General features: G+C 46.1%; 1 protein-coding gene across 2 annotated transcripts in view; it reads right to left on the reverse strand.

The window, feature by feature from the left end:
- EHF (ETS homologous factor) overlaps window positions 1-17711 on the reverse strand; it is a 38414-nt gene extending 20703 nt beyond the window's left edge. Inside the window, exons 1-2 of one of the 2 annotated variants that reach the window (XM_004755972.3) lie at window positions 17555-17711; window positions 6423-6492 (exon numbers count right to left, since the gene is read on the reverse strand). The gene's annotated coding sequence lies outside the window, so the exon portion shown is untranslated. The remainder of the gene's footprint in view (window positions 1-6422; window positions 6493-17554) is intronic. The other variant, XM_004755971.3, reaches the window with a different exon arrangement.
- Between the last annotated feature and the right edge of the window lie 450 nt (window positions 17712-18161).

Consider the following 18161-nt stretch of genomic DNA (forward strand, 5'->3'; position numbering starts at 1 on the left):
CTTTCTATGACACGTAGGGATTACTTTATGGGGTATAAAAAGTGATCCTTTTAATTACAAAGTAGGGGGATTTTTTAATGCTCCTCTGTAGGCTTCCCAGTTTACCATCAGAGTAGTTTTTATTGTTTCTTGAAGAAAAAAGCATCACTTAGATACAGGTAGAGAGCAGACGTCCCATCCACACACCACGTGACCTTGAACAAGATAACCTTTCCAAACTGAGTTTCTTCTCTGGCCTTCAACGGGGCATGGAGGGGAAGGTCGATGTCCTGTTTCGAAGGATGAATAACCTACTGGTCTGAAAGAGGGCTAGTCCAGCACGGCACACGCGTCCTCCAGCAAAAATTAGTTTCTTTCCCTTTCTTTAAACATCAATTCTGAAGGTGTTTCTCCACCACATTTAGCTTGTTCCCAAGACTGGAAGAAGTAAATTCGGAGCCTGAATAAGAACGATTCCACCTTTTGAATCAAACGCAAGCAGAGAAAAGAATCCTCGACTCCTCATCTCTAGCTCAACGGGGAATTCTGGCAATGACCCTGGCCTCGTGCTCAGGGTGAGAAGCCGACTTTCTCAGCGTCTGTGAAACTGACATCCTGGGCTGCGAGGGCTCCATGGTCGTCCTGCGCATCGCGGGATGGTAACCGTCTCCCCAGACTCTAGCCACTGCAAGCCAGACACAACCCCTGCCAGGCCCCTCCCCCCAAAATGTCCCTGGGGCCACATCACCCCCCACCACCACCCCTGGAGAACACTGGTTAAAAGGGAGTCTGTGGTGGCCACAGGCTTTGATCATGCTGGTGTGGTGACCTTGGGCTGTCCCCTAACTTTTCTGAGCTGCTAAGAGCCTCTCCTGGGAGGCCAGCATGGCATTAGGACCTACCACAGAGGTTTGCTAGAGGATTAAAAAAGATAAGGAGCTTTAAAGCCCCTGCCCTATGTAGTGCTTGGTACAAATAAAGAGTAATTGCTTGGTAAGTGGTGGTGAAGAAAATGCAGGGGCGGGCACCTGGGTGGCTCAGTGGGTTAAGCCACTGCCTTCGGCTCAGGTCATGATCTCAGGGTCCTGGGATCGAGTCCCGCATCGGGCTCTCTGCTCAGCAGGGAACCTGCTTCCTCCTCTCTCTCTCTCTGCCTGCCTCTCTGCCTACTTGTAATCTCTCTCTGTCAAATAAATAAATAAAATCTTAAAAAAAAAAAAAAAAAAAAAGAAAATGCAGGGGCATCCGGGCCACCTTTGTCTCTTCCTAGGTGCTGTGCGTTCTGGGAACAGAGCAGAAACTTCTTTCAAACCCAAAGTGAAATGAAATGTGGATTCTCCAGAGGTTTTTTTCCATCTGCATTCTCTTACGCCTCCCTCCCTTCACAAGAGGCATCAGGGAGAATGGTGTTTGACTCTGTGCCCCAGCGACTGGTCCCACACTCAGCCAGGACCTCGCCCTCTGCACTGCACTTCCTTTCTTTCTCCCTCCGTCCCTCTCTTCTTTCCTTCCTTTTCTCTCTCTCTCTCTCTCTTTTTCTTTCTTTCTTTCCTTCCTTCCTCTCTTTCTTTTTAAAGATTTTTAAAAATTGTTTTTTAAGTAATCTCTACACCCAACACGGGGTTCAAACTCACAACCTTGAGTTGGAGAACCACATGCTCTTCCAACCGAGCCAGCCAGACGCCCCGATCTGCACTGCAGTTTCTAAGACCAACACTTTTGGAGACAGAAGCCTGCTCTTCATTTGTAAAGGGGAAGGCACACACGCGGCCAGGAGACTGCACCGACGCCTACCTCTCGCGCCGGGTTTCCAATCAGGACCTATTTGACCTTAGGCATCAACTCCCCTACAGATGATGAGCCGCTAGAGTTTGGCCAATCCCAAAGGCATTTTTGCAGAGAGACAGCGCTGCCGTGTGCTGGGACAGCCACAGCCCATGTTCTGGGGGGAGAGACAGGCCACTTCCTGCTCCCCCCCACCACTTCAAAGCTGCAAGTTACACACAATCCCCACAGTGTCCTAGTCGATAAGGACTTGGACCACGTCTGCATCATTCACACAGAGAGACGAGCCACCATCCTCGTGGCCAGTCCTCCTCCAGGCTTCCGTCAAAGCCTGAGTTCCCATGTAATACCAGCTTGACCCCAACACAGAGGATGGGGTAGGTGGTGGAGGTGGGGGAGACAAAGGGTTGATGGGGTGACCCAGCACCTGGCCTGGCCCTGAAGTTTAAGAGTCTCACACTTTGGCTACTGCTCAGGAACGCAAATGGGAGATGGTGGAGCCTAGCAACAGAGACTGAATGTCCCTTATATAGTCAAGGTGTGGGGAGCTCCAGACCTCGCCTCGCGTTGCTCTGCCTCTCAAGAATGGCTCGTTAAGAGGAAGAGCTCATGCCTCCAATGGTAAGGGTTGAAATCTTTTTTTTTTTTTTATTTGACAGAGAGAGACATATGAAAGAGGAAACACAAGCAGGGGGAATGAGAGGGAGAAGCAGGCTTCCCGCTGAGCAGGGAGCCTGATGGGGGGCTCAATCCCAGGACCCCCAGATCATGACCTGAGCTGAAGGCAGACCCTTAGTGACTGAGCCACCCAGGTGTCTGGGGTTGAAATCTTCATTCTGAACCTTGGCAGGTTGTATTGACCTCCAGGAAGTACTATTTTCTCCAAAGCTTCAGTTTCCCTATATGACAAAAAGTGGGGGGACATGGTGCTGATGTGTGGGGAAAGTGAAAATGTTTGTAAAGTTCTCACATATTAGCTTGTGAGTGACAAGTGCCCCCCACGCGTCAGCTATTAGAAGTTCTGCCCGTGAGTTTCTCTTTAAAGTGTGCTGGTTGGCTTCAAGGACAGTCTTGGGGTCCTGGTAGACCCTTCCAAGATTGGAGAGTGCAATTGTTGGGAGCGCCAGGCTCTGGGGTCAGACAAACACAATTCACATTCTGGCTTTGCCAATTTGCTAAAAGGGCAAGTTTGGACAAGTTATTCAGTTTCTCTGGGCCCTAATTTTCTCATTTATAAACTGGAGATGATATGAAAAGGGTTGTTGAAAGACAAAATGAGATGATGCCTATAAAATCCTCGGAAAAGTGTTCAACACGTAGTAAGGACTTGGGGAATGTTAGCTGGTTTTTATAATAATAATAATTATTATTTATTTATTGTGTTATTACTAGGATTTTATTGAATCTCCAAGGACGAAATTGACAGCCAAGTTTTTTCAAGCAAGGCCTGGAACTTCTACCATCTACACAATGTTTTGCAATTCTAGCTTTAGCTGGCACAGTCAAGTCTATGTTGGACCTCGTGCCTCCCCACCCCTCGTCTGGGGCCTCTGTGTGGAAATGCTGTTAGGCTCAGCTGTGAACCGCCCCTCTTGGCCCCGGTTCACAGAAGCCGTGCTATGGTCCTCTGGGCATGGTCTTTGCTCAGGGACTAACAGCCATTCCTCCTAGCAGACACTCCATCCTTGGTACTGCCAGGAACCATGGGAGACCACAGCCCCACAGGTTCTGTGTTTCGGCCTCCGCATCGGACTTTCACCTGGTTTGCAGGTGCAAAGGACAGCAGCATGTCTAAAATGGGGGTTCCTGGCAGAGGGTGGCCAGAGAGCTTCTCTGTCCTCCAGGTTCCCTTAGCACAAGGAGCCCTCCGTCACTGCAAAGCTGGGATTCCAGCTCACAGGGACAGAAAAGCAGTGGGAAGGAGGCACCCCTGAGACTCTGGCAGGTTGCTGGAGCCATTCACTCCAGAACCTAGAAGGTTCTGCCCATCTCAGGGCCCCTGACAAGGCCAAGGACTGCTCGGCCGCTCTCTCTTCTTAAATATAAGAGAGAACCTGCCAGCAGAGACCAACACAACCAGCTTGGGTCGGGAGGGAGGTATGCCTTTTGCTTCGTGGTGTGGAGGACTGGACGCTTAAAGCTATAAAAAATACATACGTACATACACACATACATATGTAATAACTATACTATAGAAGCTGGGGTTTATTGAACATTTAAGATGTGTGAGCTCTGTGCTGAGTATTACATGCATTATCTCAGTTAATACCCACAATAGCTCTGTAAGGTCTGATATCATTAAACAGATGGCCTATCTAAGGCTCAGAGAGGCCAGGTAACTTGTTCAAGGTCACACAGCTTAGCAAGAATTAGAACTAGAAGAGATTTCAAACTCGGACTGTCTAGCAACAAACCGTGGGAAATGAGCCACTTTCTGCTGAGAAGGGGATCCTTTGTCAGAGCACAAAGTCGCCTTCAACCCATCCTCACCCCCACCTGCTGTCCACACATAGTCATAGCCTTCTCCCTGGGCCATCTGGGGCCTCACACCTTTACCAAGCTTCTCGAAAATTATAAAACTCTCTGGCTCATTCAATTATGCTGGGACCCTGGCTGAGCCTCTCTTCCCTCTTTGTCAGATCAACCTGAAGTCATCTCTCTTGGCAATGTATCAGAGCGAGCCTTCAGAATGAAAGAATAGAAAGTCGCCTTCATTTCGCCACTTCATGATATGAGCAGGTAGGAATGCGTTAGTGGCTTAAAAGCTAGGCCGTGATACTCCTTTAGCCATTAGAATAGATCTCTGCATATGTACAGTTTATGTGCATACATATATATGAACATATATACCATGCATACATACATAATATAAATACTTTTCCTATGACTCAAAGTTATTTTTATTTTATATTTTGGAAATAAACAACCCATAATTATTTTCTTCAGCTGAATTAGACCTCAGGACAGAAAGCCTAGTGTTTGCTGTGAAGGTGAAAATACACTGGGAGCAATCAGGGTCACAGAGCAGATCTTAAGCAAGGCTTGGCCTGCATTCCCTATCACCAGGCTCAGAGGACTATGAGTCAAAGTCACGGTCTGCCTTCCTCCTGACTCCTTTATTCACTCAACCACATCATCCCCGAACTGCCACAGAATTGGCTATCTTGTGGGTATTTTTACTCCTCAAGCCAGAGAAGCAATTAGGCATTTTAAATAATTACTTCTATGATGACAGCGATATACAGACCATTCTCAGGCCTTAATCAAAGTTACCAGCAGGTGAATTCACAGTATTTGCCCTAAGGATATTGCAACAGCGTGCTGACTTCCTGTTTCAATATGACTATAATTTCAAAACAACTACTCACAAAGAGGAGAAAAGAAAATCCACAAACATGTGAAATTTAACTGGATTAAGACAGGCAATAATTCATGCTTTCCAAATGAATCAAGATGTGAATCAAGCTTAGGGAATGCATTTGATCCTCTCGGGATTACATCACAGGTAATTTCATACCCTCATAATGTGTTTTGAAATAGACATTTCATGTTCCCAGGGGCAACATCTGAAGTATTATTCCTGGGCTTTCAAGCGTTTTCGTGAGTGATGATGTTGTGTAGGGAAGCCAAGTGTTGATCCATGATAGATACACTTTCCTGACGGTAAGCCATCTGGAAATATACATGTTATGCCGATCGTTATCATTCTTGGTGCCAGACCCAGACAAGATGCAGATACTGACAGAGGGCAGGCACCAAAGTCGATCCAAAGACAAGATCGCCTTACATGACTTTCAGGGCCTTTATCAGTCCCTTTCAGATGTGGCAAACTAAGAAGAACGATGCAAGCTTGACTCTAAAAGGTCATAGAGCCTTTTGACACTGGAGCACTCATCTACACTCATCCGTACCTTGCTTTGCATATATTCTGGGGGGTGCTGGGCCCTCTGAAGACCATCTCTACAGATCATTGACCCCTATCTCTTGGATCTTTAAGAAATCTCTCTTACATCCAAGTTGGATTGAAATCTAAAGAAAATTTTGTAGTGGAGTCAGGTTTAGGAGATCTAAGTTTATTCCAACCTATGAGAGAAAGCCTCAGAGATTTTATTCTTGCCCTCTCTCTTAGCATGGGTGTGGCTTATTCCCCTACAGTGACACCGGGAAGAGCCCCACTGTTCCTCTTCATTGACAGGTGAAGCAGGAACCAGACTGTGACCAGCAGGGCCATTCTGGACCTCTGTTTGGTAATGCAGTAATGAATTCACCATTTTTCCCACATCACTGTCTCCCTGCTAATCCCCCTTCTCTAGTCTAAAACCAAGTAATCATAAAATAGAGAGGAAAATGAATAGGAAAAGAAAAAGAGGCCTTGCTTCCTGTACACCCTTAGGTCTCTGTAGGTCTTTGGAAAGGCACAGATATGGAGATAGGAGCACCCAAGATTCCCAGGATGCTTCATTTCCATCCAGGCTGAAGAGACCATACAGGGCTTCTCAAGGTTTGATCTATAGACCACCACCACCATCATCATCACCCAAGGAGGGGCAAAACGTCAGGTTTCCTGGGGTCCCACCCCAAACCTCTGAACCAGAATCTTCATTTTTTAGAACCTCCCTTAACCAAGCCTCAAGCATTCTCATGGTTGAGAACCTCACCTTCTCACCTTCCCTCGATGTTCACAAGAAGATAACCGCCTCCAGGAGATAGTATCCTTGAAGGAAACACCTATGAATGGAAATCCATGTAAAGCCAAAGACAACACATCCCATCCAGAGAATGGGAGCTCCAAACCAGCTGTGGAGACTCCGTCGATGTATTATTCTACAACTTGAAATAGATCAGCTCCCGGGGCTCAGTACCACCGAACTGTGAAATTCACCAGCGCTGGGTTACTCATAAGTACGGGACTCTGATCACTGAGTGAGCAAACCTAGCCTCAGAACACAGCATTTGTCAAGGATTTCTATGACCATCACTTCCATCCAGAGAATCTCATACCTGGCCGAGACAGCCCTTACCCAATCCCACCCCCATCTTAGACCTTCAAAAGATGACTTAGCCTCCCTGGATTGCAGGCCTCATACCCCAACAAAATCGACGTCTTAGCCTTCAGTGGAGAGAAAGGGTCAAGGAGACATGCTTGTCTTGCTAATATAATTATTCATTCATCCCCTCCAGTTACTGTGTATTTATTCAATGTCTACCAGATGCTGGGCAGTCTGCTAGGCCAGGGGACACAATGATGAACAAAATACAGAGCTGCTTGCCCTGATGGGACTAATTCAGCAAAGACACCGCTTCCCAAACAATGGTGGCTCTTTCCAAAGTCTTCTGAGCTCATTCCCCACCTCCTGCTGTGGACAGAGTGAAGCTTGCCTGGAGGGGGCCAGGCCACCTGTTGGTATTTGGAATCAACCAACCTTGGAAAGAACTGCGACTATGTCGAAAAGCAGGTCCTCTTCTGTCCGGTAACCTCAGGGCCTTGCCTTCACGGGAAACCCTTACTGAGCTGTCGAGTTGGCGGCCAGGATCATGCCCCAGAGTTTCACAAAGCAGCCTCAGCCAAAACCAGTCTCCACTCAGGGCAGGATAAAGTAGTTAGTTGTCTGGGTGGCTGATTGTCTCTCCCCGAGACAATGGCGTGTTTATGTGTGGGAGGGTAGGGAGCACGTTGTTAACACAAAACCCACCGTAAACAGAGCTGTTAATTCAGTTGCTGGCAGGGTCTTCTGTTATCTTCTGAATACCTCCCAGAGGGTATAAGCCCTACCTTTTCATTTGAGTTGGCAGCAGAGTTATTTTTTTGCACCTGTTGCTCTGCTCCAATAACAACGCAGTTAAGCATTGATTTGTTGGAAAATAAACAGAAAAAAGCAAAGAAAGGCATCTGCCCAAACAGCCTAAGCTGGTTCGGCTAAGCATTCATGCCAATTTGTTTTTCCTATAAAAACCGAAGAAAAACCTGTGCTTTCAGTTTGGATGCTACCTTCCCACTCCCTCAGAAGAAAAGGAGGTATCGAATTGACCCGCCAGAGCTGGCAGGGCCAGGAAGCCAGAAGACACTGTACTTTTCCATTGGCTGGTCCTGTGAGGGCACCGAGGGGTGTCTAAGATCTGCAGAATGACATGGCCAGGCTCCAGTCAGCCTAGGTTAAGCTCATGAATCAGATCAACAGGGGCAGAGAAGGGACTGCCGGGATATGATCAAAACCCAAACCACACCCTTCCCAATGGTTGACTTCCGAAAGTCAACACGGCCCAGGGAGTAGGTGTGGTCTACAGGTAACCTAGAGCAGAGACTTAGCGTGCTGTGCCGAGTCCCAGTCCAGCCTCTCCCACAGACTTCCTACGTCCAGCCCTGGGCAGCAGGCATAATTTGAAAACCTCTGGTCCCTGGACCAGTTTTTCCATCGGTGAAACGAGGCTAGCCATACCTACCTTGAAGGTGGACTGTGTAGACTCGCTCATGTCCTGCTAAGTGACTTGAGATCCCACGTCCCAGGTAAAAAGGGCTTGAGATGTCCGGGTTCAGGGTGTGATTTCTGCGTTAACTCAAGCCTCACCACACTCTCTTTCTCATTGGTTTGTCAATATCACATGATGAGCTCAAGCCAAAAAGGGCCACAAAGTGCTAAACAAATCACTCCAATGCAGATCACAACAACACTAATTAAGCAATGGTATCATCACGCAGCCTTCAACAGACACACAGTCGGAGAAAGCCTCCTGACACCGCTTTGTAAGCCCTGAGAAGAAAGCGCAGGACATGGCAATGTGCGATGTCCCCCTAGATTGCCACCTTTCCCCAGCTTTCTCTCAGCCGTCGGGTCTTCGTTACCACCAGACCACTGGCTTAATGGGGGGGGTCATGGCAGCCAGGGGAGGTCTCCGAAACACCGCTTCTCAAGGAGCGTGAAGAACAGGGTGTTCCGACAGAGGAGAGATATGGCTGGCTGGGCAATCCCCGGCATTCTTGTAGTGAGCAGGGCAGGGAGTGGAGAGCCTCAGAACCAAACTGGGCAGCCAGAAAAATATGAGATTTAACGACACCCTCCATTGACTGAAAAATAAACAAGACCAACTGTGCAGGAATGCGGGAAGGGTGGAGAGAGGTAAGAGGTGGGGACTGGAGCCAGGGAGGGGCTGGGAGGGCCTGGAACAATGGATTTGACCATTTCGAGATTGAAATTTCTTTCCAAGAAAAAATCAAGATGTTCCAGCCAAAGAAACATCAATAGCAGCTACATGGCCTCTCACGGACTAATGGCAAAATAACAACCAAAACTACGACAGCGATGATAGTTTCTATTCTTGGAGCATCCCCAGTGCGCTAGGAATTGATTGAGCTAGGCTTTACATGAATGATCTCATTGAATCCTTGCCATACTCCTGGACACGGGTACTCATATTATCCCCATTTTACAGGTGAGGCCCAAGAGTTTAAGTGACTTAGCCAGGGACACAGAGCTAGTAAAGGGCCTGGATATATTACAATGAATGTCCTGGGGAGTCGGGGAGGATGGAAATGACAGGAAATGCAACATCGTTCTCTGTCACTGAAAATGAACCCTTGTATTTCTGAAGTGGAAGAGGATGTCTTTTAGAACTTCACACTTCCGTTTTGGGAACTGAGATCCTTTTAGAATGGCTCCCATTGTTTTTTTCCCTAAATGTGAGTAGGAATCACACCTTTCCTCCTTGTGCCCAACAGTAAAACTTCCTTTAGGTGTCCAACTGTCCCAGCGTTCTAGAAAGAGCAGATCATGGCCACTCCAACCCACCTGTGAAAACTTTAGTCTGACTTCTTGTTGAAAGCCCCAGATTGACTCAGAGACTGGGCTTGGCTGCTTGAAGCCACCTCAGACTTATTAGCCAGGATAAAAGAGCAGTAATAATAACAAGGGGAAAAAAAAAAAACTGTTGAGAAGTGAAGGGGAAGTTATGGCTCCTCTAGAAGAGCTCTGGACATCTGAGCCGTCACACAGGGATCCTGATGACAGACCTGCTGTGTCGTGTTGTAGATATCACACTGGGGACAGACAGACTGTGGAAGTGTCATTTGGGAGCCTGAATTCCATCACTCTGACCAACAGATCTAGGAAACCTCCGCCCCCCCCCCCTTCTTCCACCATGTCCATGACCCTGGAACAGTTTGTAAAAACATAGCTATAGAATACAGACGGAACCTCACAAGGTTTATTCCATGATCATCTTTGAACTTGAGAAGCAACTACTACTATCTGAATTTCCACATGGATTAGAGGATCTCCTCTTTAGAAGAAATAGGGTCTTCTTTCTGCACAGATAATCATTAAGTGACAATAGCCAAGAAGGCCAAGTTCATGCACATCACCCTCTTAACAAGAATGATAGTCTCTCATTGCACCCAGTCTCACTTTCCCTTCCAGTAACACGCTTTGCTCTGCTTCTCCTAGCTCCCTGTGTATGTAGTAAACACCCTGGAGAATAAGAAATGAAAAAAACCATAGGAAGGTAAGCAACTCCCTACCAGAAAGACTTTCCAAGGAACCAGGTACCTTCCAGCCAGTTATTCAGCCTTTCCTCCAATTGTTTTGGAGGAAAGAAATCTTTATATTAAAAAAAAAAAATCACAAAATTCACCAACTCAGAAAGTACAGCATCCTTCAGCTTTTCACCAAAGGTCAGCTAGATGAGTAAGGGGGATCTCCAAGCAGATTCCCAGCTTCCCAGTATCAGGAGCTGTTACATATTACCACAACTTCATCACACGCAGGAATGGACCAAGCTTTGTAATTCACAGGGCTCGGTATCCCGCATTTGAAAGCTTTTTTTTAAGAATTTCAAGACCGCAATAGCAGAGCATTAAACCATGCCCAAGACCTTTCTAAGTGTGGAGCCCTGTGCTCCATGGGTTTGATATCCAGGACACTGACCCTGTTCAGGGGGTCAGTTCCATCCCTTCCCTTTATCTGTAGCAACACTCTGTCACCATGGGGAGCAGGGGGGAATCTTTTGTCTTTGCCCCATAAATGACCTCCTGAAGTAGGTGGTAGTATTAAACAAAGTATGACATTGAACATGCCTGTAATAACACCTGGCTTACAGCAGGCACCCAGCAAACGCTAGCTGTTATTACTATTATTATTATCATTATTAATTATTATTAATCATTATCTCCATTATGCCAGGATCCTTCCACAACTCCAGAGCCACCCATAGGCAAAAACAATGAGTGGGAAGAACATATACCCTTGTTTTAACAGAGACCATCTATTAGCTGACATCATTCACAAATCATTTCAATGGCCCCATGTAAGAGAATGATATAAATTAAGGGTTCCTCGACTTTTTTTTTAAAAGATTTTATTTATTTATTTGACAGAGAGAGATCACAAGGAGGCAGAGAGGCAGGCAGAGAGCGAGGGGGAAGCAGGCTCCCCGCTGAGCAGAGAGCCTGATGTGGGGCTTGATCCCAGGACCCTGAGATCATGACCTGAGCTGAAGGCAGAGGCTTTAACCCACTGAGCCACCCAGGCGCCCCAGGTTCTTTGACTTTTAATTATATACATGGACCCATTTTTCAGTCTGCTGAGACCTATTGACCCCTTCCCAAAATAATGCTTTTAAATGACAAATTAAAATTACAAGATTAGAAAGGAAGTTTATATTGAAATACGATTATGAGTGTACTTCTTAAAATTAATGTGTGAAATCATAATATTATAGGTGCTTCTTTATTAAACATTAAACATCGCATTAAACAAGAATATCTAGTGCAGGTCATATAACATCCAGGAAACCAAAGTAGTGATGAAAATTGATATTGTGAGACATCAGCAACAGGCATAATGTGATACGAAAATGTCTGTTAATCTCTCTTGGGGACAGTCAGTCACAGCTAATACTATCCTAGATTTTGCCTATATTTATATTGAGAGAAAATGTTAAATTTTAGTTAGGTTATTAAGAATAAAAACATCATTCTCTTACACGTCCAAGTTCACCAACTCCCTGAATTTTTTCTACGGACACAAGGAGTCTCTTGGATCCTATGTTAGAATCTGGCACTTTTATTAACCGCAGGGACTGTTTGTTCAACTGCTAGAAACCACGTCCCCATGACTAAAACAAACTATCAGACACTACAAGTGTCATTTGAACAATTTACCAAGAGGCAGACCCCATGAGTCTTGGTGATTTTTTTTCAAAGCCTGTAGAACCCCGGGGGTAGTAGTCAGTATACATCTGGAGACCCTATTAAGAATTTTAAGGTTGGGCAATGGTATATGATGTTGTGATTAGTCAAATGAACTGCCTGGAGGGGAATCAGTTTCTTCTGGAAGCCCCTTACATGCCAGGCATCAAACGCACAGACAGGAACATGCTGGGTGCCCACATCAGGTCTTCCGTGGTACTCCCCCAGGCTGTGGTTTGCAACCAGCTCAAGACAAGCTCAATCCGGAGGTCCCCCATTGAGATGGTTCATCCCATGTCCCTGCTGCCTGTCTTCCTCGGTGAAAACCTTATCGCATTTCTTTCCCAAGGTCACAGTGCAGAACCTACGTCGATCACCTTGAAAAACAGAATCCCAGAATTCTATAACCAGTCTGACCCAAATGATGTCCTCTGAGAACGCCCATATTGAAGACCTATCCTCAATTTCCACTCTACAGATTACTAATTATTTACTCACAAGCATTTGTCCGGGTGTTTTGAGATTTTTCTGTAATAATTTAATCCTGACAACAGCCATGGGCAGATGCCATTAACCTCGTTTTCCAGATGAGGAAACTTATAATCTAGAGCTTACATAACTCACTCAAACTCACTCAGCGACTCGGTGGCAGAGTCAAAACTGAACCCAGGTACTCTGACTCTAGACCTGGTATTCTCTGTAACACATTCCAGCTGCTTCCAGGCAACCAAAATCTCATAGCCTCCTGCCTGGTTCAGATACACAAGCGGCCAAAGTCTACTACTGTTCGTCAACATCTTTCCACCCACAGCCTGCCAGCTGGTGGAGTTAAGACGGGTGAAAGGTGAGCTGAGATGTTTGGCTGAACTTGGGGCCCAGTCTGAAGCCCCCTGCAAAGACAGAACAAATCTCGTGAGCGGTCATCATGAAGACTGCACCGAAAATAGCCTTCACCTTCCAGACCTCACTAACCTCATCTATTGTTGGTCCTCCTGAGGGAGTATTTTCAAAGGTTCCTGAGAGGGATCACAAAATAATCTCTACAAGACAACAGTATTCTCCAAACTCCGTTGTCATATACAAAACATAGAAAGCCCTCTCTGTATTCCATGAAAGACCCAATAGGCTCTTAGAAGACGTTTGTATCAAGTTGAGAAAGGACAGGCAGGCTGGCAGAAACTCCTCTTATCCACGGTTGACCCAATGAGACCCAGCCCCCAAGACTGTTTGTGGTGTGACCATGATACAGAGTGAGGGGGAAGTGACAAAAGATGTAATTTTAAGGTCACCACAATCACAACAACTTCAAAAAAAAAGTGGGCATCTAGATGAGGTCAGGCAAAAGTAAAAATAAGCAGCTATGGTAAAATAATGGGGTTAATGAGGAGGTGTCTAAAATATTATGATAAGCATTTGGTTCCTTTTTATTTTTTGGCTTTGTTTTCCTCAGAAAACATGTTTTAAATAAATAGGTAGATACTCTAAATAATGTTGAAGATGCTTCTAAGAAAGACAGAGATGGAGGCTCTAAGGGTCTGGGTGTGCAGGAAGATAGGAAGAGGAGAGATAATGTGAATCTAATGAACCAGAACAGGGTGCCCAGCCCACAAAACAAACCGAAGACAGAATGTGGTTAGGTGCTAGCGAAATGAATTTTTAAAGGAATATTTTACAGGGTATCTCTTTCAAAACAAGACCAATTAACCCCCCTGGAGTCTCCTTAAATGGGCCACCCTGTTGCCAGGTCTGGTTACTTCAGATTCAGGCTGAGGCCCTCTGAGAACACCAAGTCTCCAGGGGGGGCTGTCCAGCAGCTGGGCCAGCCATGCTCTCCTTTTGCTTGCGTCTCGGCTCCCCTCTAGGAGATGGGAGTCCATCTCTGGCCAATCATCGCTGGGCAGCCAGTCAAGCAAGCTGATCAGCACCCCACAAACGGAGTGGGCTCCTCTGGGTGCCCGAATGTTTTCAGCGGGCTACTCTGGTGTCCTACAGAAGACAGCATCAGAGCACCCCGTGGCCACGTGCTTTGGTCCACTTGCACACCCACACCCACCTCGGATGCCCGAGGCACACTGATAGAGATGAGACGTTGTCACGCAAGCAGACGCTGACACCCTTAATGAAGACTCCAGGAATCTGGGCTTCGTACCTCCCCCAGGGAGATCCCTTCAGCCAAGTTCCGAAGACCTTAAGGAAGGGCTCCCACTGACCTTCTTGCCTGTATCATCCTTACCAGGGTATCCCCCAGCCCTTCTCAGCTGCTGCAGACTCAAGCAACACCTGCTGACTGCTAGGCTTAACCTGCCTTCTCCCAGCATCAGTATCTGAAGGTGGAAACAGATCTTTAAAATAATCAGGTTCAAATGCCTTTGTCCGGACGAAGGACCTAAAGCCCAGAGAGATGGAGTGTGCTGCCCTGGGCACCCGGCTTTGCCAGGACTAGAAAACCAGGTCTCCTGATTGGCAGGTCTCCTGACTGGCAGTCTGGTGGACTGCCTTATGCACACTCCACTCCCATCATTCCAAAAGTCTGAAATTCTTTGGGGGAAAAGAAATTCTTGAAGAAATATTTTTTTTTTTTACCTTCCCCTCTGCAGCCCGATACATTTTATATCAAATAACTCTGAGGGATCCATGGAAATTTCTACTCTAGCACCTCTCAGCATCTGACATTAATGTCATTTGGCTTGAACATACACCTCACCCTAATATCAGCTGCTGTGGGAGCCAATATCTCCACTGCATTATTTGTTCCCTGTTGGTCTTTTAAAACCCCATCAAACGAAACAAACATGATAGTCACCTATGTCTAGCGAGAGCCCAATCACCTGCATCTTAAAACAGATCATATTATTTAAAATCATATTACTAAAAATAAGACAAGAAAACACTAAATAAAATTTATTATCGTCCTCATCTCTTCCCTTGTTCGGCAACAGATTTAAGACAACACTGGCAAGATTGTGCCTGACGTCCTCCCTCTGTCTTCGGAGGGCAACTCCCTACCTCAGACTCAGTTTACTCAAGCTGAAAGCCTCGACGCGGCATCAGTTACCTGGTAACAAACCAGGGTGGCAACACGCAGTCTCTAAACACAGAGCCCAAGGTGGACTCCATGCCTCCTGACCAGAGCCCCACCCAAGCAGGAATGACTATCACTTCAGTTTTACCAGAAAGAGATCTCAAACTAGGGAAATGGGCTGAAAGAGCCACCAAAAGGTGTCACTGATATCAAGTTCCAAGTTCACATTTGGTTTCCTACAACCGTGGCGTTACTCCTCAAGTGTGTTAGCTGGTTCTGCCATGATTTTCTTGGTATCCCCCCCACCCCACCGCGCAGAGTTCTCTGAAAATCACATCTGTTGGAAAGGGGGTAGAGAGGCCTCCACCTGGAGAAAGAGGAACAGAGTGGAGGGCTTCCAAATGATTTGTTTAACCTTTTCTGTCTGTGTCTGATGCTTTGGCATCGAGCAGAGGCAGTCTAAAGGATACAGCCCAGGGCTAAAATTCCATAATTTGCGGAGCAGAGGGAGAATGAGAAGAATATAAAACATTACAAGAGTCCAGAAAGCTAAATTCTACTTCCTAGAAGTGAACTTTGGCCCAAAGCACTCACATTCTGACCTGCGACTCAATCTGAGTTTCTTCCACTTTCCAATTAGCTAATTGAATACAGTTGAGTAAATATTTTAACCTCTCAATTTCCTTTTTGTCTCAGCGTCTCAAGGGTCAAAAAGATATTGAAAGAGGTAATTTAATGGGAGCCGAAAGGGCATGGAACCATTAAGTGTGAATGTAGGGCTTCTCAGAGGTCTAGAAAGATCCAAGACATTTCCGTTTGGGGGAGCTTACAATATATTAAAAAATGGAGCAAAACTATCAAAAACTTGTTGTTTGAACTTAACAAACAGATGCTTTCTAACACGAAAGGACAAATAGAATTGAATTTGCAATCTTCCATACATACAAGGCCTGAATCAAATTCCTTGCTCTGCCCACAGTCATTCTAGAAGGGGCCTAATGCTGCCATCCTGAACAGCAATGCAAGAGAACCTACAACAGTCATGCCCTCCAAGTTATTTTCTTTTAAAACACTTCTATAAAATACTTCAAAAACATGAAGAAGGATTGTCTCCATTATATTTGTTATTTTTTCCGTTGTGATCACAGACTTCCCAGGGACCCTCATTTCAGGTTCCCATGGTTTTTCACATCCATCCACACCAGTCATCAGCAGTTGGTGTAGAAATGACGGTCCTACACCACGCTGGATTATAAGAACACAGAATGGATGACTTATTTCATAGTCTCAGAATGCTTCATCTCCAAAAGAGGACAAGTGAAGCCTTCTGTCAACTTCAAATACAGCTGTTAAAATTACTCTTGAAATCTCTGAAGAGCCTTTTTCTGGTGGGACATCTTACCCATGAAGTGCTTCCTAATGACCTCATCCTCCCTGGAAATCAACACGTCCCTTGACCTCAGTGGCGTTAATGCGTGGCCACTTACGGTTCTTGTCTACCCTTTTACACACTGAAAGTCTCTATCTGAAGACGTCTTCACACCCATGCCTGCAGAACCAATTCCTGAATTAGTCCTCCCATCGGAAAGTTCTCAATCCAAAATCCCCCACTTTCTCCCTGTGACTGAAGTCAGCACAGATGACTAGCAGAGACACCTGTGAACATAGATGCACGGGGTCTCCCAGTTCATCTTAGAAAGACACAACCTTCCACAAAACTCAAAGACAGGCAGTGAAAATGTTACTTTCCTGACTCGATGTTGTTATTTACTCCCAAGGTAAGTCCACACTGTTCCCAGTTCTACCCACATTGAGACCAACGACGCTTCCCTTTGGTGGTCAAACAAATGAAAAGAGTCCCTGTTTTGGAAGGCATTTGGTGCTGCTGACGCACGTCCGCCTGTCCGGTGTTAGTAGCCCATGATGGCACAAACGAAGGGTTAGTCTGTCCCCTTGCAATGTGGCAAAATCCTTTGTCATTTTTTCTGAAAAGAGCCATTTTTAAGTGTTCCGCTCTCCCCAGGGTCCTCGCCTCCTTGGGCTGCCTGACCACTGTTTCCAGTGTGAGTGCCTACGCCACCACCCGTTTCCAGCCATTTTCCAACAACAGATTACACCAAAGACAAATCTGCCTTTCTCTCTGACCGATGAGTCAGAAAAACTACCAAGAGAAGACGTCTCTAGAAAGTGAGAACATGTGCTCTGAGCCCCAATGGCTATTCAGCCAACCCCGTGTTTCACTGAGTTATTGCACCGTCACCTGTCCCTGTCTGTTTCAGAACTCAACCCAGGGACACGGCTTTGCCACGCAGAGAGAGGGAAACCAGGGAGCTCTTTAAATTTGTGGTGGTTGGAAGTCCAGACTCAATGCAGCATATTCACAGATAATATCCGAAGAAGCCCAGCTACCTCCCAAAATAAGACTCCAACCAGCCCCAGTGAGGTAAGCACAGGTGAGGCGAGCTGCACTTCCTGCCAGCTGCCTCCGGGAGCCTGTTTTATTTTCATCTGATTCAAGGCAGCCTGCCCTTTCCACTCAGGTGTTTGAATTCCAGGTTCCAAAGAAGGTTTAAAAATAAAAGACTTACCTCATTTACCTAAAGATTCTGGGTGGGAAATCCAATAGCTGTGGCTAATGGAGGGGAGGCAGCAGCACGCACGCCAGCTCCCACGGGGACAGGGAACCACGGGTGTTATCACGTCTGAGCCCTCATCAGAGTGAAGATAAATGCATATGACAATAATTTTAAATCATTTTGTAGGATGTTAAGCAATAAGCCACCAACCGGGAATTCCCTAAGTCACTTCCCCCTCTTCTGATTGGCTGCTGGGCTCTTTAAAAAAATAAAATAAAGGATTACAAACATTGGCTCATTTGCATTTGGCCAACTCACACGTTAGTGTTCAAACAAAACAGGTCTAACCAGGTTATGCCTGTGTCTCAAGAACAGAGAGACGACCTGTTAATGGATGAGGAATTGATTTGGTGGTGACTGTTCTTTTCAGCTTAGAGACTGTTTCGGGTGAAAAGCGCCGTGCTAGCCCTCCAAAGACACCGTCTCCCCCCAGACACGTAGAAACGAACTAAGTAGAGGTTCAAACATGGAGGATATATATGATGGTACTGGGGAGTGGGGGCCCTCTTAAACACCTGTCTCGTGTACTAATCTGTATTTAGTCAACTCTACTTTGGTA

The sequence above is a fragment of the Mustela putorius genome, unplaced genomic scaffold, assembly GCF_011764305.1.
Source record: "Mustela putorius furo isolate JIRA1106 unplaced genomic scaffold, ASM1176430v1.1 tig00003859_pilon_pilon_pilon, whole genome shotgun sequence".
NCBI classification, from domain to species: domain Eukaryota; kingdom Metazoa; phylum Chordata; class Mammalia; order Carnivora; family Mustelidae; genus Mustela; species Mustela putorius.